Below are 22,886 nucleotides of genomic sequence, written 5' to 3'. Positions count from 1 at the left end.
TTTATAAACTGCAATACTACAAGTATAAAAAGGCTCTCAAGAACAGAAAAGGCCTGAGGTTTATATAAAACAGGATCTCTTCCCTTCAGTGAAAATAAAGGTGACTGTGATGCTTTAGGTGTGCTAAAAGAAGAAAAAACCCAAAGAAGGGGAAGAAAAGGTAGAAAATAAAGGCCTGGGTATTAACTGGGACTTTCTTACTCAGGTGACTATTTGGGATGGTAAATATTTATCCCATTATCAATATTTTCACTTGTCTCTAAAGAAAAGACTGTTTTCCCTTATTTTTACTTTCAGGTAGCTCTGCTAAATATTTTTGTGGCACTGAATGAGGTTTTCTAATATGGTAATTATGTTTTGAAAGCAGAGAGGCTGTGAGAAACAGCAGGTAAAGCAGGAACAACTGAGGCTTCTGGGGCAAGGGACAAGAAGCAAGACAATAGAGAAAATAAATATTTTATAAGCCTATGACTGAAGACTGGGAGGTGAAATGGATGGATGGATGGATGGACGGATGGATGGATGGATGGATGGATGGATGGATGGATGGATGGATGGATGGATGGATGGAGGGAAAGAAGATAATCCCAGCAAGTGACTGGAAATAAAATACTTGCTGTTCTTAATAGCCTCTTCTGTTTACAAAAAAACTCTTACAAAACTGATTAAAATTAATAAGACAGTGAAAAGCAATTAATTTTTGTGTGTGTGTGTGTGTATGTGTGTGTGTACATGTTTCATCAGTTTATCCTGTCTTTACTTTTTCAGTTTTTTTAAGACTGTGCTGTCTAGAAAATTCATATCACATCATCCTTTAGAGATGGGCGAATGGAGATGTAGCGAAACTCATGCTTTTGTGTGGCTCAAAAACCTGAGCCACACCTCAGGTATTATCAGTCTGGGTGTTTCACAATGTTTTCCATGGCTACACTGACAGAGGTGGAAGCACAGGATCTCTTGGCTGAGCAGAAACCTCTGAAATGACAAGTAGAAACACAGCAGAAGAATGGCACTATAATAGCATGAACCCATAGCACAGGTAAACATAAAAAAATAATTTGTATTATTAGAGACAAGTTGGGGAACAAGATGTTAAGGAGCAGCACCACTGCAAGAAATTTGAATGTCCAGGTTGATGTTGAGTTGAACATGAGCCAGCAGTGCCCTGGCAGCCAGGAGGGCCCGGGTGCCCTGGGGTGCATCAGGCCCAGCATCACAGCCGGGCAAGGGAGGGGATTGTCCTGCTCTGCTCTGAGCTGGGGCAGCCTCACCTCGAGTGCTGGGGACAGCTTTGGGTGCCAAAACACAAAAAAAAGGGCACTAAACTGTAAACAAGTGTTCAAAGAAGGGCAATTAAGATGGTGAAGGGCCTTGAGGGAAAGTGATATGAGCTGCAGCTGAGGTCCCTTGGTCTGTTCAGCCTGGAGAAGAAGACACTCTGGTGAGACCTCACCGCAGTGACAGCTTCCTTGTGAGGGAAAGCGCAGGAGCAGTGATCTCTTTTGTCACATGACCAGTGACAGGACCCAAGGGAATGACATGAAACTGTGTCAGGAGGGGTTTGGGTCGGATATTAGAAAAAAGTTCTTACCCCAGAGGGTGTGCAGGCACTGGAACAGGCTCCCCAGGGAAGCAGTTCCAGCACCAAGACTGGCAGAGCTCAAGAAGCATTTGAACAAAGTTCTCAGACATATGCTGTGATTCCTGGGTCTAGTGCAGAATTTCATTGGTCCTATTGGGTCCTTTCAAACTCTGGATAGTCTATGATTCTATGATTTGTAATATAAAATAAGGCAAGGTCCTGATCAACTGCTGAATCAGTGGTAGAATTGTATTAACTGTTGAAGTCAATTTCAAGGACTTTGTAGTATAGTTTATCGTTTATTCATTTTATATACTTACAATATAATAGTTTGTATTTTTTATTTTGCTTCCTACTGTTATTGTTCCAGGATAAGAGAAAAACCCTGTACACGAAAAATTGATATTTTATCCCTGAACCTTGCTTGCAACTGAAAATTGGGAAGCAAATATTAAGCATTTTCAGTTACAGACCAATGCACATGGTCTAAAACTCTTAGTGACATTTCTGTTGAGTCAAGGAGATGATCCACATCTTCTCATCTTATTTGCTATTACTTGGTCTTGAACACAGGAGAATTTAAAAAGAGCTCTTCAAATTTTGAATCAGGGGTAATCTCAAACATGATATGATGTTTGTGTGAAAAATAACATGAAGGAAGATGACTTATTTTAGTAGGACAAATATTTGAAGGAAATGTTGGATCTTGAAGCTAAATTAACTGAAGCACAGAAGCTACTCGTAATATGTCTGGCAACTACAAAACATTCATGAATATGCCAGTTTAAATGTACATGGAAACTACATTCTTGCAGAAACTAAACTTTAATCTCTGAACACAAAACTAAACATTCTGGGAAGTATTTTCATCTGTACACATTTTCCAGAAAATGATGTGGGTATTTTTAACAGTTAGAACACTAATAAATATTGAGAGGCATATCAATGGTTAATTAAAATTACATAAAGAGATAATTAACTTTATTTACTGCATTGTTCTCTTGAAGCATTCCTTCCAATACACACTTTTAAGAACAGCTGCAGTTATCATACTGTGCATGTGTAAAACAAGTGCCAAAAGAGAAATGGACAGAGAAGCAAGCAACAGCTATGGTATTCCCATGAGGCATGGGTGCCATGACATTGTGTTCTATTCCAGAGAAGCATTTCATAGAAATTACTGTTGTTCTGCACTGTTTTGGCTTTGTCCTCAGTAAGTACACCTGAGAAGTAAATTGATAGGGATGCATGTCAGTGACCAGCTTTTGGAGGCAAGGGCTTTATGTACTCGAACCAGACTCCCCACAGGTCAATAAGAGGAGCTTTCAGGGCACAATGGTTTCTGACATCTATTTTACGCTCCTGCCCTGCAATTTCTTGTTTGGGACCCATCTATATCCACTGGCTGCCAAGGTGGACACCTGACATTTAGTGTGCCCCGGGAAGCTGATATCTGACTGATGCTGTCTCCAAGGTAAGACGCTATCCAAGATGAGGGTCTTTAGATAACAGAGCTATCTTACATGGTCATAAATGTCCTACTTAGACAACTATTTAAGTAACATGGTCTTAGTTCAGAAAAGTTTTGGGCTTGTCTTATCTTACTGGCTGTCTAGAGACAGATCACACTGATTGCTGTCTTCACCTTGGCTCATGAAAGGCTCCACATCACTCTGTCCATGTCAGCCTCCTGACAGCCAGGTCAATTGCCACAACAATTCAAGGACTTCTGAATATATGTATGTATAGCTATATATAAATATATAGCCTTTCCACTGAGAGAGGAGAGAGACAGCATAGCTTAATTCACAAAAGCAGAAGAAAACACCTTCTAACATGGCAACAAGACCATTCTATACTTTTCAAGACAGATATCTCTTCCTAAGAAAAAAATTGCTGCCACCTCCTGCTTCCTGAACTAGAAGATTCTTAACCTACTGAAGTTTAAAGCACATGTGAGGTCAGAGGGTTATGCTGACTGTGGGACTTCCCTTATGAATAACAACCTGGCCAGCATGACATGTGAGCCTGCACACTTGTGTGTTTAGAAGAAATCATGCTAGAGATTATTTTCAGGTATGGATCCAGCCATATTGCATCATACAAATAAGAAAGAAAGCAAGGAAAATTAAGTGTAGAAAGGGATGATAATGTCCTGCTGGAAGGAGTGTTAAATTGATGTGAAGAGCTATCCCATGGGTAGATGCATAAAAACTGCAGGCTGGGTATTCAGTATCCAAATGAATTACTTGCAAAATGATTGCTTGGAGCTGCACCAGCTTTTGCCTAGTTAGCATTCATCAACACAACTGCCACAGCTCTGCTTGCAGGCCTGCATACAAGCCCACATGCATGCCAAGAAAGGGAAACCTGAGAAGGGATAAGAAAGAAGCAAGAGGAAAAGCCCCATCAGCACAGCACGCTCATTCACTCTGACCAAAACAGTCTTTCCCAGCTTTCCCAAGGCAAAGCCACAGAGATATAATGAAGAGAGATTACAGCAGCTGTGCATATCAGGCACACAAGGCACACAATGCAAAGATGTTTGTCAGTGTAACAAAACACACACTTCTCTGTTACTCTGACATATATGGGGGATTCACGTGGTATCTATATTTTATCAATACACAGAAACAGAGGTTAAAGTAGGCAAAACCATTTAGCATTTCTGATGTCAGAAACTAAACTGTCTGAAAGAAAATTCATGTGTAGAATTATATTTCACTTCCCAGCCAGGAGGTGATACCCCCATCTTTCACTCACGGTCTACTACAAAATAATTTATCAGCCTTTTAAGGGAGCAGTGACTTCCTCTGGGAAGTCATATCCTATGAGTGGGTGCAAGAAATTCAAAGACTTTTATTTTGACAATAAACTACTATTTATACCTGTCAGAGTTTCTCTGGAGCAAGTATTACACACACACATACACACACACACACACACATATATATATATACACACGTAAATGTGTATATGTATATATATGTATATGTGTATGCATATATATATATATATATAATATAAAATATATTAGCTACCCAAAGACACTAGGCTCCAGGCTGTATATAGACAAAGCTTCATCAGCCATTCAAGTGGCTGGAAATGAAAAGAATCCAAATATTTAAGTCAACACAGATTCCTACCAGCAGAACTGTCAGTCATGCCTGGGGGAGGTTCAGGACAGCAGAATGCCAACTGTGGCTCAGTTCCTTCATAGGTTTTGTTTGAATACCTCAGGAACACCATTTTTTAAAGGTTTGTTTAAGATTTATGCAAGTGTTTCTTATTAATTGTCAGAAAAAAATAATTAAATACTGGGACAAATATTTTTAACTGCATAAGCTTTTTTTCCCTTTTCTTCAGTCTCCAACGATTCCTCATATTTGGATAATATATTACAGTAGCATCATTTCCAAAACAAACTCCATGCTTGTATAGAGATGGAAGGCAGGGAAAGAGAAAGGTTAGTGAAATGTTTACTGAGAATAAAATGATTTACCTTTAGGAACAGGAATACTCAGGGAAGATGCCACACAGAGGGAACAAGTAAAGCATAAGCACAGAAACAGATGCATAGGATGTGGCCTAGGTCACATCTAGAATTTCCTTAATCCTTTCCACATCCCAGACTATTGACACCACCCAATAGGAAAAGACCTAGAATTTAATATTACTAATCAAAGCTCCATTTCTTCATCCTTCATAGAATATGCTCCCCATATTTGTTGCACCAGTTGATGAGATTGCACCAGAGAAAACATTCTAAGTCTCCTAAGACAAGAAAGTAATTTCTGAAAGGATGAGTAACACATTTGGGAGAGATAGAAATGCTTTAGGTTCTCAAGCGATTTGAAGGACCTGTGGCAGGGACCTCAGCAATTATGCTGGGAAATGCTTTTTGTTCAATTTCACATTCTCTAAGCAAGCGTGTGTGATTTCACACAATATTCTGTAAGCTGATACACTACTGGGATTTTAAATAACAGCAGAAATGTGTTTAATACAATAGAAGTGTTGCTAATTCAAACACAAGAAATGTCCTTTAAAAACATTGGTTTAAAAAATAGAGCTTGTAACTGGGAAAAAACAACAATTGTTGGGCTGCACCTGGAGTACTGGTGGGACAGGGAAATGGAAGGGCAAACAGACTGCCATAAGTCCTTGGGAAATTCCTGCATTCTTCCCTCACGGAAAGTTCTGTTCCCTTACCTTGGTAAAACTTATCCCCTCCAAACCTGTTGATCCCTTTGCCATCAGCTCATGCAGAAGGATCCTTCATGGCAGAGTGTCCATCTATGGAATGGGTTGTGAAGAATGACTGCAGACTCACCATCCCTGGAAGTTTTCTACATATACAGTGAGATCAGGCTACATCACATCTTGTTTAGTTTTGGCAACCATCCTGCTTCCAGACAGAGGTTGGACTAGATGGCAGAGATCCATTAAATGTTTCTATGATTCCATGAAATGGCAAAGCATATTTTCTGAAAGATTTCTTTACGAAGGGGACAGATTTTGCTGTTTGGAGCTCTCCACATTGGATAAACTTCCTTTGGCCAAGGACAATTTCTCTCAAGTAATGTGATCAAAACATCCACCAGAACCAATTCACTTTGGAAAACACTTTTTGGCATAGGGTTACACCTTCTGTTCTGAACAAAATATAAGAAAAAAAAGACATTCTATTCAGTTCTATTACAGTATACTTTCTGGTGTTATTGCTCATCAGCTGTGCAACACTTTGGATAAGTCAATAATCATGGGATAAAAAATTTGATATTTTTTCATTTAAATCTTAAGCCAATCTTCAAATATGCATTATTTTATTTCTTCACTTGAGATTATAAAAAAAGTTTTTTTAAGCTATCATCAAAAATTACTTTTTTAGCTATCATCAAAAATCAGAACTCAGATTCTTAGCTCAAAAGACTAAGTGGAAGACTTTTATTCAAATTTTCATTCCACTGAAATTTAAATGGCATTGTTAATGCAAGAACTAAGCTGAGAGAGAAACATGAAAATAACCTCACCCTTTAGGTTTCATTACAGAAAGTTTGTTCATTCTTCTTCTTGTATAACCTTCTGCCGGGAGCTGGCAGCAAAAAGGGACAAGTCAGTCTGCCTGTGGGCCCATTCAAACACTTCAGAAATATTGGCTCATCCCCCAAACAAATCAAGCCATGAAAGGCTATTGCTGGGACAGAACTCTCATTTAGAAAGAAATTCGGAGCTGAGCACCGAGAAAACTTTCTTAGGGGTGTAGAGGATGCCAATTAATTTGTGAAAGAGTAGGTCAATGACAATTTAATCAGGTATCAGCTATAATTTTCCTCTTTCTTAACGACTTGTGAATGTAAGCAGTACTCCCACTGGAGACCAGAATATTGGGACAGGAGACTTTCTTAGCTGCCCATCAACTCCAGGCAGAATCTTTGCTGTGAAATACAGCCCCACATTGCAGCTACTCTGCTCTCTGTGAGTTTTACATGTTCTCAGTGGCATCTCTCTCTATCCAGACAGGCTAGAGTATATTGAAATAAAAGCTGATCCTCTCTGCTTTTAGATAGAATCAGTTTCAACAATTTGGATTAATCTGATGTAGGTTTGTCATCTGTTACATTTCCATAGAGAAGAGCAAAATACTCTTAATAACTACATTGTTCTGGCTTCCAAAATCTGTCTTGGGCAAAGCCTAAGCTGAGTTTGTCCAGCTGGAGTTTTCCAGTCCTGACATGTTTGCAGGGCAGAGGTGCATGTGACTGCCCCTCCATGGCTACTGAGTTTGGGGAGCAGTGCTGTTTCTCCTGGTATGGGTTTAACAGCATTTTGATGAAACCACATCCTGCAGAGACACATGCATTTTCTCTCCTCCTTGGCTACATGACGACCTGCCAGGTGAAGCACTTCTATTAATCTCCAATGTGTTAGTCTTGAGGATTTTTTTATGTAATTGACAGAAAATTCTACAGTACAGTTAAAATTCTTTACCTTTTAGGTTTGTTTCTTTGATCAGAATGTTTTCTGAAAGTCTAGTGCAACTAGCTCTGCAAGTTCTTAGTAATTCAGTAAAGTAATATTATTTTAGGGAGAGAAAAAATTGAATCCTGTGTCACATCATCAGAGTTTTTCAACATCTTGTTAGCAAGCATCTGCAACATGCTTTTCTGTACAAATACTGGGTAACAGATGTCAGGCTTAGTGAGGAAAATAGTTAGAAAAAAATAGATATAGAATTGTTGAATTCTCTATTCAATTATGAATTGCAGTGGCTGCCGTTTAAGATGTTGTCTTGAGAGATAAAAATGTTTTCTAAAGGAATGATACTATGTCAAGTTTTAGTTACTAAATTAAAAATATTTAATTTTGTAATCTGAGTAAAATGCAAAACAAAAGAAATCAATACAATAAAGTTAGTAACACTGATTCTAGGTCTCTCTTATTGAACTAATAAAAAGCAGATGTGCTCTGATTAAGTGTACAAATATAGAAATATATTGATTACAGGAGTGAAGCTCCTTGAAGTGTTTCCTGAAAGAGACTGCTATGTCTTTTAGGAGTAAAAGGTCTTACTAACCTTTCCATTTACACACAGTTTCTTGATTTGACATCTCAGTAAATAACAGATGCTTATTGACTTCTTTATGAACTGCCTGCAAACCTGGGTGATTTTGTGTTGAATACCATTTACAGAAATATACAGAATTATGATTTGATTCCAGCTCATGGGTGTAAACCTTGTTAACAGCTGGATACTGAAGCAGAAGAGTGAAACACCTGCATTTGCATAAAGTCAGACCCTTTGGAATTATTTCCAAGCTTGCAATCTCTTTTGCTAGTATTCTGTTTCACTTTCTTTCGTCTGTTCTGAGAAAATGAAATCAAAGTTGATTTGTCTCTCAGGATCTCTTCAAATTGCTTTTTCTAGTGTACATGAGACAGCCCTAACACACACCCTAAGCCACACAAGTTGTTGCTTTGGCATGTTCAGTACCAACAAGCACTTTGCTTAGAGTTTATGTTGTCCTTTTTTTTCCTATCCATGAGAGTTTTTAATTCCTTCTCTGGGAACACTGTGAAGAAATGCTTGCAGAAAAAAATATAGTATTATCAAAATTCATGTTTGTAGTGCTCATTCACTCCAGATACAGGGAATCAACACTAAAATTTGGGCCAGTTCTTTCAAAAATTATTGCAAGAAAAGCAATATAGAAATTATGGTTGAAGTAGTCCTTAAAATAAGTAGTCTAGTTATCATAGAGACACTTTATCTATTTTGAAATATCTATGAAGTTGACTATTTGACAGTAGCTGGGAAATGAAAACTTCTTTTATAGCCACTAGAATCCAGAGGACAGACTTTTCTGATTCACAACAATAAATTCAAAAGGCACAGAAAGCATATTCTTTTGGAGAGCATTTGTGAATTTTTTTCGTCCTCTGTAGGTGCTGGGAATGGCTGAAAAGTGACTGGGTCTACACCAAATTTTAGATTTAAAGAACACAGATGGGAAAGTACGGGACTCATTGTATTCATGCAGAACATGAATGCAGCATATTCTAATAAAGTCATATATTCAGTGAATTTTAGTCTTTAACCAGTGATTGTGCTTCCACAGGGTGACTTGCTCTGTCTTCAGATAGATGTATAAGCCTCCACCTGGTCTGGTTTTCTTTCAAGGGTCTGAACACCAGGTATGTTGTGTGGTGGCTTGAAAAACACTGCCTTGAGTTCAAATCTGATCATATGTTATGTCTACAGTGATTGTATGTGCTGGTACAGTGTTAATGACTGTTTTCCTCCCCTCCTTGTAACCACAATGAAGTGCTAACAAGGAGCTCTCTGACAGTGCTATGTGACTGCCTAGATCAAATCCTTTAACAACAGAAATCTTTGTAATACAAGTTCAGAAGAAAACGTGTAATGTCATCCATTACAGCAGCATTAAACTTGTTCTAAATTATAAAAAGTAGCAAAAGCAGAGGGCTGGACACAGCTCCTAATATTTCTCTGCTGGAAGTAAATATTTGTTCCAGTTAAGTGTAAATTACCAAATAATTCTACAACTCATTTGTAACTCCACTTGTAACTCCAAATAACAGTGAGTGAATTTTTGCACTCTAATGCCTTTTAAAGTTAGTAGCAGACCAGAGCAGGACCAGCAAGATTAGATGAGAACAGTGAAAAGTAATTAAATATTTCCTTTCTGATGGAAAGGAAAACTTCATCTTAGAGTTTTTTATCTTTATTTCCTTTTTTCAAACTCTACATAATGTAACCTGAAATTATGGTTATTTTTAATCTTCTTTCCAGAAAAGATTTACATGTTCATATCCTAGCTGCAGAAGTGAACAACCAAGAAGCATTAGTAGAGCTTTCCTCTAAAAACAACATAATCAATGATTTTTAATCAATAAAAGAATTTGCAGACTCTTATCACACATTAACAGAAGTTAGAATATCCATTGTGGTTTTGTCTCATATACTGTATTTTGCCTATATTTACTGAAAATCACTGCAAATTACTTGAGCTGGTTCCTAATATTTGAGCAATGTATTATAAAAGAATGAGGGGCAGTCTGGTGGTCTGACTAAAGCACATTTGAGCAGACTAAGTCTACAATGCAAAACAGTTCAATGTAAACATTTTGGAAGGCAATTTGAGAAAAGAGACAATATTTTTTTAAAATTATGCTTTTCCTTCATGCTTACCCACTGTAAAACAAGTGGTTACAAGAAAGAAAAAAGAGTCAAATATTTTCTAAAATGCAACTTCTATTTAAGAATCTCAAGTTAGAGCTTGAAAACAATAGATTCCAAAGTCACTGTCATTTATCCACTCTGAAAATATAAGAGAAAAACCAATTAAATGTATGTTTTGTAGGACTAAAAATTAAAATTAGCCCTTTTTGTGTTATTTGGAACTGATAATTCAAATAATCAGAAACACATATTCACCATTCAAAACACAGGTCTTACATTTTAACTGATTTTCCTTTTCACAATTACAAAAATTGAAGCATCCTTTTTTTGGGTTGCTTTGGGTATTTTTTAAGAGTATGAGAATTCATGGAATAACTGAGAAGAGCAAGTAAGCATATCGACTTTAAAGATATGAGAAGGCCCCTTGAAGCCAGTGAGGTCTTTGTGCTAATGATCCTAATTAAATTGCTGGACCATTTGTTTTAACTCAGTTATTTGTGTTTCTGGATAAATGTTATATGGAAGAAGTAAGTAATTAAAATTTATGTAACTTATAATAAAACAGATTCCTCATAGAATATTTTATCTACCTGTCCTTTACTTTTATATTTTAAATATTGATGCATGATATTTCAATCCTTCCTTTGTTTTGAGTGTATTTTGTTTTTATTAATCTTCTGACGACTGGCATTTGTTCATGTTCTCAAAGCTGACTCTGCAGGCATTAAAAATAGAAATAAACCAGCAAGATATCTTTTGGTCTAATCATAGAACTTTTATTCTTTTGGAAAGTTTCAGTACACTTGGTATGATATATCCACAGAAAATTTTACTGTCAAATATCACTGGGCTCAGTATTGATTTATACATATAGAATTCTATGTGTTTTGATTTTTCCCAAGCTTCTTCTTTCTCAAACAGCTGCTGCCTTCCAGATGTGATAAGGAACATTTGATTTTTATTATTTTTTTGTTTGCTTTGGATATTTAGACAGTACTAATGCAGAAGATATTTATTCTTATGGTTCACTTTGCTAATATTACAGTAGATTGAAGTCAAAGGAATGGTTTTCCCAAACCTAGTTCAAAATGTTTGTGAGTCAAAGACTTAAAGTTCCTTTAACAGTTTTTTGTGATGAAAATCCTTAGACCCCTACTTTTGGTATTCAACAAGAATACTCTTCATACTGAAAACTGCTAATTCTGCTAATACTATTCACATATGACACTGCTATTCATACTTGTAAAATTATGGAGATTATTGCAGGTGTCATTGAAAAACTCCTGAAGGACCATGCAGTCATTGGTCACAACCAGCACAGCTTCATGAGAGGAAAGTCCTCTTTGTCAAACCTAAGTTATTCTTATGACAGGGTAAACCACCTAAATGATCAAGGGAAGCCAGTAGGTGCAATCTCACTGGATTTCACTAAAGCTTCTAATACTGCTCTCCCAGTATCTTTCTGGATAAAACATGCAGCATGCAGCTGGATAAACACATCATGGGGTGGGTGAGCAGCTGGATCACGGGTCAGGCACAAAGGGTGACAGTGAATGACATCAGACTGGTGACCTGTCACCAGTGGGATCTTGCAGTGCTCCATCCTTGGCCCCATGCTCTTCAGCATCTTCATAAATGACCTAGGCACAGGACTGGAAGAGACGTTTAGGAGGTTTGCAAATGGTACAAAATGGGAGATGTTGGCTCCTTCAAAGACAGAGAGGCCCTGCAGAGAGACTTCAACAAATCAGAGAGCTGGGCAATCACCAACTATGTGAAATTCCACAAGGGAAGTTGCCAGATTTTGCACTTAGGATGGGGCAACCTTGAATGTATGGACAGACTGAGGAATGAGATGCTGGATAGTAGCACTGTGAAAAGTGATGTGGGGTTGATGTTGAGTTGAACATGAACCAGCAGTGCCCTGGCAGCCAGGAGGGCCCCAGTGCCCTGGGGTGCATCAGGCCCAGCATCACAGCTGGGCAAGGGAGGGGATTGTCCTGCTCTGCTCTGAGCTGGGGCAGCCTCACCTCAAAGGCAATTTTAGGTGCCACAATGCAAGGATATAAAACTATTGGAAAGCACTCAGAGGAGGGAGGGCAATGAAGATGGTGAAGAGCCTGGAGGGAAAGAGATAAGAGCTGCGGGTCAGGTGACTTTGTCATTTCAGCCTGGAGAAGAGGAGACTGAAGGGACACCTCACCACAGTGACAACTTCCTCACAAGGGCCAGAGGAGAGGCAGACACTGATCTCTTCCCTGTGGTCACCACAGGACGCAGTGAATGGCCTGAAGTTGTGCCAGGGGAGGTTTAGGTTGTATGGAAAAAGCTCTTCACTCAGATGGTGGCTGGGCACTGCAACAAGCTCCCCACGGAAGTGATCACAGCCCCAAACCTGACAGAGTCTGAGGAGAATTTGGACAAAGCTGTCAGAAATATGGTATTATTCTTGGGGCTGTCCTGTTCAGGATCAGGAGTTAGATTTTGATGATCCTACTGGGATTTCTTCCAGAAAATTCTCTGATCCTGTGATCATGCTTTTATGTTTAGCAGGGGATAAGTAATGCCACTTATTCTGAGGGCTACTTTGAATGTGTTGTCCATTCAAATTATGTGTTTCCTTCCTGCCCACCACGTATATTGCTCCAGACTAAAACATCTATCATTAAAAAAATTAAAATTCTTATTACAAGCACAATATAGTTCTTTCATTTTGTACTCCTCCTGAAAATCTCTCAGTTCTGTAAACCCTGAGATTAATGTACTTCAAAGTCTTTGGAAACAGATTTACTGTGGAAATTTTGAAGAAAAGAGGTAAATAATCCATGAGATCCCTGGGACTCCAGAGAGGAAGACCTATTGCCACCTGCTCCAAGCAAGCTAAAACAATCTTGAATCTGTTTTTAAGCACTGCAATTGCTTTGGGAGTCCGATCCTAAGTCCTCCAGGGTAGGCATCACCCCATGGCATCTGGGAAGACAACACAGGTGGGAATGGCAGAGCAACACTGGCTTAGATCTGGCAGCAGTTAACAATAAACAGAGAATATTGCAGCTAAAGGACAGAGGAACAAGGGGATTCAACCTAATGTGCATTGCTTAATTGGTAGCCCATGTCCATTAGGGGTATTTAGGCCAAAACTCTTGCCAAGACACTTAATGCAGTGAAGAACTTTTCTTAATAAGTATTTTTTGTACAAGTATTTTCAATTTTCCCTTAATGATTCTCTTCCTTCTCCTGCCATAGTGTTCCCTCTATCTTCAAACCTTTAAAGTAATTTTAATGTAAGCAATTTTGCTTCTTTAAAGAAGCCAAGGGGCTTATTTGACTCAGTTTCCAGGCAATGGGCTCAAGTTTTTCATGAATGAATTTGTCTATTTAGCTGCTAGAAACCGTAGACATTTTATGTATTACACCATTTTATCCCTCCACTCTCAATTTTATTCCCCATTCACAACCTAGACAAAACCTTTCTGAGAAAGAAATCTTAAATGCTTCCTGTTCCATTCTTAATCCTTGTAGAAGGTTTATTTTTTTCCATTTAGCCTTCTCAAAATTATTTTATGCAGAATTCTATAACAGTAGTATCCAAGGGAAATGTATTTCAATGTAAAATTTACAGAGGACCTCTGAAGACATGCCAAATAGAGGTCTTGGACTTTGTTCCTCAGTAGATTGTTGTTTGGTACTAAATTTGTTTTAAAAGGACAACAGTACTCATCACATACACTATTAGGGATTGAAAAAAGAACAAGAATAATTCAGATTATGGCCAGCAACTATCTAATATAATGACTCTGAGAAGAAGAAAAACCTTTTTTCATATGATATACGAAATACATCCAGTTTTGTTTTTATGAAATTACCCTATACACAGCTCATGGAACAAATGTCTTGATACAGAGGGTGCCTATAAGATCTTCTGTTCCCATTATATTTCCACTGAAGTTGCAGGGATATATGATATTAATAAATTTGTTTTCTACTTCCTTCAAAGTGACTGGTTCATTACTTTATCTTCAAAATATATTGTTTGCCTTTTGTTTATCTATGCACTTCATCTACTCTGTCTTTCATTCCCCTTACAGCTGTTCCAGACAGCTGTTCCTCGGGACTCTGCACTGTCCTCCATGAGGCTGGGTGTCCCTAGGCTCTCCTAAAGGCCTCAAAGACAGGTGAGGTGTGCTTCTGTCCTGGCTCAGGAGGCATTGATAATCCTGATCACTCCAACACATTGAATGAGAGAGAGATCCTCACACAGTTCTTCGTGTATCCTGTCCTTCTTCATTGGACACGTTGTTATTTGCATATTTTGAAATCCAATTTAAAAAGAAATCATCAATCACTCTATTCATGCTGCGCCATTTGACACGACTGTGCCTTCTTCCTCCTTTCCTTACATACTAAAATTTAATCCCAAAAGTGTATAAAAAATCTTTCACCTTTCAATTCTGCTGGTTTCTCCTTAGCCCCTGAGCTAACAAGCTCTTTACCACACAGTCCCAGCGCTGTGATTTTACTTTCCTTATCATGTGTGTGTCTGTCCTACAGATCTGCTCACAGCCTGTCCTTACAGCTCTGCAATTTTCTCAGCTATGTTAGCCAGGGCTCCGCTCATAGCAGATTTGTACAGAGATAAGCCAGGGACTCTGGAGCACCAGGAGGTCAGAGAGATGGTGAAATATTCTGGATGGGTCAACTGTGGCAGAAAACAAGGGCTTGAAGGGTGACAGCTGCTCTGGCCTCACATTTTCACTCTCTTTCCCTCATCTCTCCAAGCATCTGCTTCTTAGTAATTATTTTCTTCCCTCAGGATTTCCAATCCAGTTGACTTCCTTGAACTTTGTTCCTTTGTTTCCTCAGACCTCTTGCTCCTACTCAGTTCTGCTAACTTCCCATTTAGAGTCCTTTGCTGCTTCAGTGCACTACTTTGTACTGAAACCCAGCACAGCCTTCCAAACAAGTGCGAAGTGAGGCAAATGGGGATGAAAATATGATCTGGCTACATTCATTAAAGGAATGGGAAAAGAGGGTGAGCAATAATGAAGTGGAACAAAAGCAGTACTTGAGAGTATTTATGAGTCCAAATAGCTACCAAAAATTAAAAAGCCTCACCAAAAGGATGGCATAGTAGCAAATAGAATGAGATGTTCTAAAATGCAGTAACTGTGTTGACAGCAATAAAAAGAAGGATATCATTCACTGGAAGTTTTAAATGAGCCATTAAAATTAAGAAGGAAGAAGAGAGGGGATTAGAGTGATTAATTTTTAAGGAGCAGCCAGGGAATATGATGCAACTAATCCAAAATTGAACCAGTATTAAGAAAATGACATTTCTTTCTTTTGCCTTTATTACGTCTTTACACTTCTGGTTTCACTTGAGCCTAAAGCCTAAAGGATCAAAAGATTTCTCTCTATTCTCTCTAGCTTCCTAGTTCTGCTAGGAATTGAGGATGACGAAAATGCTATTATGAAGGCTGTTTCTAATGAGGCTCACAGCTATACATTAATTCTAAACCTGTTTAGATGCATCCACTTTTGAAAGGTCAGTTTTAGCTTGTGTCAACTACCTCTTCATTTTAGCACACAAAAGGGAATTCTCTTTGCTGCCTTTACACCATTTTTCCCAAGATCAAATTAAAGTCTCAAGGCCAAGGAGAACTCTCTGTGTTTATCAGCATAAACCTGGAATCAAATTGATGACTGAAAGGAGCTGAAAACCGTTTCTATGCTTTCCTTTCAATATATTTACTGCAGCAAGTGTGTTTCACGTGAGCTAAATCTCAAATCAAACGTTATTTATATGAGAAGTACAATATTTTAATATTGTGTTTCCCATTATGACTCTCCAAATCCATTTTTAATAGTGCAAAGTAATAATCAGCAAGCATACTTTTGATATGAAAATACTGGAATATACCACAAGTTATCTATTAAATAGGAAACTTGGCTGTGACACCTGGCATTTGTCTGCATGTTTCAACCCTGTATCACAATAAATGCTTGTTCACTGCTTTGAAAATGCTTCAAAACAGCCTTACATTTTTTCAGGTAGGGAGGCTTAGAGGTCTGAATTCTTAAATGGAGATGAAAATTCCTCTGAAGATGCTTGGATGCTGCAGCCCAGTAACTGGGATCTTGGTTTATCTGAGGAGCTCTAATATATATTTCTCTGAAGATTTTATTTTGCCAGTTTTTTCATTTTAACAGATCAGGGAGGCGACTCATAACTAAGCCATGCTGAATTGTTTTCTTTCATATGCTTCAGTCTAGACTGGAATGAAAGGACCCTTGAAATTCCACCATACCATCTGACAGAAAAAGAATAATTTTGTTATTTTTAAAAATTTAGTAGCTTTATTTTAGACTGATCCACTGAGGGGGAAAGGGTCAAAGAGAACTTCCAGGGGTACTAGCAGCAAAGATTTTACTTGAGAATCTAGAAACCCACAACCACCTCCTGATTGTAAAGAGACAATACTCTTTTCTTTGTTTCAAGCTGAAATTCCACACTGATCACAAATGGCAGATCTGGTAAGATTTCTTTTTAGACTAAAATATTTTTTAATAATTTAATAATTTAATTTTTAATATTTTATAAATTGTATTTTCCTCCATGTGTCATACTACCATTGCATTTTTTATCTGCTTAATCAGAGTTCAAGTGTTAGTGATTGCTATCTCTTGGGAACTGGGGTCTTGTTCCACTGTAGACTCCTTGTAATTATTTTTTCTGTATTGTTAATACTATAATTCATCATGAAATTTCTATTTTATCCTAAGCTTTCAGTTACCCTAGACTATCTAGCATCTGTCTCTGCATCTTCTAAGAGCTGCACTGCAGGTAACCAAGAAAAAGAATTAAGATTTTTCTTTTTAAGGCACAGTAGTGTATTACTGTGACCGTATCTTGAGAGGTTACATGTAAATCTTAGAATTTGTAACATTACCTTAGTTATGTTAACATTTGTGTAAATGCTGGGATAAATTTAAGCCATATACGGACTTCTTCTTCAGTTTTCCACTGTGAATACTTCTAAACAATAATTGAAAATAATCTTCCTATTAAAATTATGCAAATTTTCTTTAAATATCACTGTTCTTGCTAAAAGTTTTCATCAAGCTCACAACTTTACTCACAAAGGGCAAATGTGAACATAAAGAAATTAATCATATTTTATCAGTCATTTAACTAAAAATACTTAATTGGTTTTTTTTCTAAATTATGCTTAAGTTTTTCAGTCTTTCTACAGAGTTCAACAGATTTTGGATCCAGAAAAAATATTAGGAATTTTCCTCTGAATAAATTATATATATTTTTTTTTAAATAATTTGACTTTAAGAATACTAGTGAGTTGTAAACTATCTAATTATATCAAATACACACAAAATTTTAGTTCTAAAATGCTTAAAATTCAGATATCTGACTTCTCTATTGTTTTCACAATTAACTAGAGAGGAAAAGGGAGAGTGAAGAGAAGGAGCAAGGACTGCTTTCTGCACAGAGCTCCACAGCAGAACTGCCCAAAGACCTCGGAGCAAAGTCCTCAGCCTGACTTAGGGGAGCTGGATGGCTCATGAGCCCTGAAAGTCCAGCAGCAGTTTTGCTTTAATGCCATGTTCCAGGCAGAGGTAGAGCGTGACCAGACAGCCACACGTGTGTGCTTCACTGTGCCTAGCTCACTCCTCACTTGTCACCAGAGGACCTTGCTGCCAGTGACATTATGTGCCATATAACCCCTTTGAAAACTGCTGGATTGCTGAATCACCCAATTTTCACTATTCCATTTTTCTAAACATAAATCTAATTGGTAAAACTACAGCAGGGAATTATTAGGGAATGGGTAGACCATCATCAGAGTCATCAACAGCTGAGGGACAGGAAATGGGGGAAAAGAGAAGGCCATAAAAGGATGAAATAATCTGAAGAAATGGCAACAAAGAGGACAGGGGGAAGGAGGATCAGAAAATGCTTACCTATGAGAGTGAACCTCACCAGCTTCTCCTACTTCCTAGAAACAGAAAAGATGAGTTAAGACAAATGAAAGGAAATATTGAAGGATTAGGGGAAGAAGTCTAGGAAATATTCCCTGAAATGTTTACATCATCTAGAAGGTACAACCATGTAAAAGTCACAAAAAGCTTTTGAAGCTTGTCTATCTAATATTAAGCACTTTCTTGTCCCTGGTGTCGATTTAGTGGTTTATTTATGTTTGGTTTGGTCATAAAAAATAACAAGAACAATGATAGTGAGAGGGAAGTGGAAACTGCTGATTACATATTGAATACAGTATTTGAGATTATAGTATGCTTTAAAAGTAAGCATAATATATCTTCATAGGTGAGAATTTCCTTGTCATGGTTATGGTCCCACTTCCTCCTTTGAGATGAAAGTTAAGACCTATGATGAATCAGACCTCTACATTTTTCTGGGACCAGAATAGTTGGCAGAGACTTGACTCCTTTGCCAGCCTCAGACTACATAGTTTAAACTCCATATCAGTGCAACCTAGATAAAAACTTTGGGTAACAACTCTTGCAACCATCAAATACATGCAGACCTCACAGCTGTGAATTTACAGCAGAGTGTGAGAAGAAACTCACAGCTTAAATGTATGAAACATGTAGGTGTGAGGGTAGAGACAGAACTTCTGCTTTCCCTTTAGATAATTATGACTTCAGAAAGGCAAGTTATTGCTCCTGTAAAACTATTTGCTGAACCATTGGCTACACAAGCTGGAGCAGAAGAGGTTATTTACCAAAATGTGTATTTACCAATGTGGTTATACTTCACAGTATCCTTTTTGTCTCAGTAAAAGAAATACCTTTCAGAAGATTGTTCTGATATAGTGAGATGGCCTAAAATTAGCCTCTGGGATTATTACTGCCTTCCATTCACCACAATTTATCCTTAAGGGATATTAGATTATGTGCATGCCCACCAGTGTATCTTTCAAGGGACACATTTATCCATTGAATTTTAATAGTCTTTCAGGAAAATCTTTCCATAGAAGAGGTCAGAAAAAACAATTTCTGAGGTACAGAGTGAGAGTTTTGCAATAGGTACTGAGAACTCTATGGGGCAAGAAAAGCATCTACATTAGAAAACTAGATATTAAATGATGCAATTAAAAAAGATTTAAAGCCATTCTGGCTCTAGTCCCCTTACAAATCTATTATATTTACTGATTCAAAGAACTTCAAATCAAGCAATCCAGCATTTTAACTGAAGTTAAAAGTTTGTCTTTCTTCAAGGAACATACAGAATGGTAGGAAAAGATATTAAAATGTCACATTTTAAATGCTGCGGAAACATAGGGCAGGCTGAATGGTTTAGAGAGAATAAAAAAAGAGATTAAACTGAAGCTCATTGCTTTCACCCTAACATATCTCACTTTCTCCCCCTAATGAAGCTACTTATCACGATCCTACTTGTCTGAAACTGCCAGCAAAAGGGTGTAGGTTTACACTCACAGTCACATACTGATCTACCTTCTGTCCTTCAAGGCCTTGTGCTTTACTGAGGCACCCAGTGGGATTGTTCCAGCCTGGAGATTGCTTCCTCTCTCTGGTAAGGACAACCTGCACCCTTCAGCCTACTTGTTACCATTTTTTGAGAACTTAATTTAAGTATATACATTAGGAACTGTTCATTTCAGAAAGTGAAATGTTCCTGAAATAGAATTCACCCCATAAGATGTCCATCATGTTAACTGCAGGCCACTTGCACAGTTGTGTTCCAATAATGTTGATAACTTATTGACTGAAGCACATTGAACATGGAGTAAATAAATGCATAAGCATAGCATCCAATAAGCAAACCCCTTATTCTGCTTAATAAAGTAATAAAACCAAAATTAGAAAAAAAAATATATACTTCCAACCAAATACCTATATATCAAGATTAAGTTCTGTAAACTTGATTTTGAACATTTTTTTTAATTGAAACACTACTGTGGCTAAAGAGAGTGGCAGAATATAAATCTACAGTTGAGAAAATGTTGATACAATGAACATTGACATCACAGACAGTACAATCTTTTGCTTGCAAGAACAGAAAATAAAATAAAAAATAATTTTAATTACTATAAATATGAATAAAAATAAAATAGATGAAGGTAGGAAGAAAATCAGAGGCATAGCTGAAAAGAGATGCTATATGCATCATGTGTCAGACATCATGGATCATGAACCTTTGTCCAGCAGAAGTTTTGGACAAACTAGAAAAAAAATCAGTGGGCATAGGCTGTGTGTTTTTCATTGTCCTGAAGTTATGGAACAGCTATTCCTCATCGTGAAGGAGGGGAGGGGACAGTGTGATCCAGGGGCAAAGTTGGAGAGAGCAGGAATTTTTACTCGTTCATCAAAAAAAACCTTTTGCAACTTGAGTTCACATTGTCAAAAAAGGTTTGCAATGAGTTTCAGATATGAGGATTTTACAACTGACATGAAAACAAAAAGTAAAACTGGAGACAGTAATATGGAAGACTGACAAAAAAACAAGGAAAAAACAATTGGAAGTGGACAGCAGAAAGAAGAGAGAGGGGAAAAAATTGCAAGTATTCTCAGGCTGTGAAGTTTTAAAGAAATATTTATGTATTTTCCTGTATGTAGGATTCTGAATGGGTATTGAAGACAAAGTATGGATCCTGATGATCCTGATGTTAGCTTTGAATGTAGAAGGAGCCATGTTGAAGAGTTTATTTCATATGAGAAAAAGTTGTTTGTCTTGCTTAATTACTTTTGATTACAATAATGTCATCTGCAAATTAATCAAATGAGAATTCTGACCTAAAAGATGAAACTAAAGCATTGAGTATTCTAGTATCAAAATAATTTGGAGAGTTGATAAAAGTATTTTGTTGCTTTAGTAAGTAAAAACAATTTTAAAAAATTCTCATTTAAAAAATGTGTTAATGTTAATTATTTTAGCATTATTATCAGATACACTTTCCATTAACAGTAGTGATGTGGCACATAAATTTGCTTTCAATATATAATACAGTTCTATTTATTTCACAGAGAAAATCCTATTGTGAGATATAAGTTGAACTCCAAAGTAAAATAACCAAACTACTCAGTAGGAATAACTTCCTGACTAAATGACAACAGCATAAACATTCATTGGATACCTGTTTGTTTCCACCTGCAAGAAAAATACGTGGGCCTATGAGCTGGCAGCGAAAATTGAAAAGAAATGTTCTTCATAAATAAAGCTAAGAGGAATGCATGTAAAATAATTCTTAAATGTGTATTTTCAAGTATGTCTATAAGAACCTATTTTGGATTTATACAACAGAACAATGCACACAGCAGTTCTTAATTTTTCAATAAAATGTCTGCCAATATAGGACAGTAATAAAATTATAGTGCAGTACCATGTAAATTTTCTCAGTAGACATTTACTATATGTCAGTACTAAAGTCATACAGGTAGTGGCTTCTGTGTTGAAGAGAGATTTTGTCCAGTCCCATGTTAACAAAAATAAAGCCATTTTGTAAATCAGATGAAATAAACTATATTTCTTAGCTCAGGATATTATGAAAAAAATATAAAAAATTTAAGCAAATGTCCCATTTTTTCCCCCACAAAACTAGCTGGAGTTTGTTTCACCTAATATTGATACATCAGGAGGTTTGAAAATCGAGAACAACTAAAATCTGCATATAAAGGTGCTCACATCTCAAGAGAAAGTACAAAACCAATTTGTTTCCAGTTGGAAGGACAGGTGTTTCTGCAGCACAAACCAATAGGCACATGGTTCAGTATACTCTGTCTGAGCCTGTAAAATTCACTTCAAATAAAATGTAAAGAAATCTTTCATGAACCAAATATTTCATGATTTCAAAATCCTACCTGCCCAAAGGGGCACTTTGTTTCTAGCCCACACCACTTCATATTGAACTCATGCCCTGGGGTGCCATTCTGAACCATCATTTCTATTTAAGTGCAGTTTTAATATCTATTCTTCTTGTGACACAAATAACAGTTTTCCACTCCTTCTAAATGCTTATTCACACAACTGTCCTGTGGCAGTGTGTTTGTGTTTAATTTGGAAAACTCCTTTCCCGATATTTCACTTTTATTCCTCTAGGAATTCGCCTATGCCCCCACAAACTGGAAGTTGCCATTAACATACCCACCTCTTTTGGTTCCTACTCATTCTTTTCCTACTTTCTGCAATTCCTTCCATAAGAGGAAACTTGTAGTTGGTGGGAGAAGACACGAGACTCTGGAGCATCCTCTCACTCTGGACATGATTGGAAGATCACAGAAAATGCATTGCATATCCTAATAAGTTTTATTTTCTTTCTCATAGCCTGTTTATCCTTTCACTAAATAATAATAAGGCAATTAGTACATCATATTTCAACATTCACTTAAGAGATCAAACACCAAAATTCTGTAATTGTATGACCTTGGGACAAATTCAGGTCAGGTAGGGGAAGACATATTTCCATTGACTACAACGAAACTACAAATGCCAAACCAGACTCTGGATTTCACTTGATAGACTATAATTTTCAACTATTTATAAATTTTTTTTCTTTTATGTATGTTATAAATGTTCCATGTTATGACTCATTGCACACAGTTACC

The sequence above is a fragment of the Poecile atricapillus genome, chromosome Z (genome assembly GCF_030490865.1).
Source record: "Poecile atricapillus isolate bPoeAtr1 chromosome Z, bPoeAtr1.hap1, whole genome shotgun sequence".
NCBI lineage: Eukaryota > Metazoa > Chordata > Aves > Passeriformes > Paridae > Poecile > Poecile atricapillus.
Note: the sequence above shows the minus strand (reverse complement) of the source record.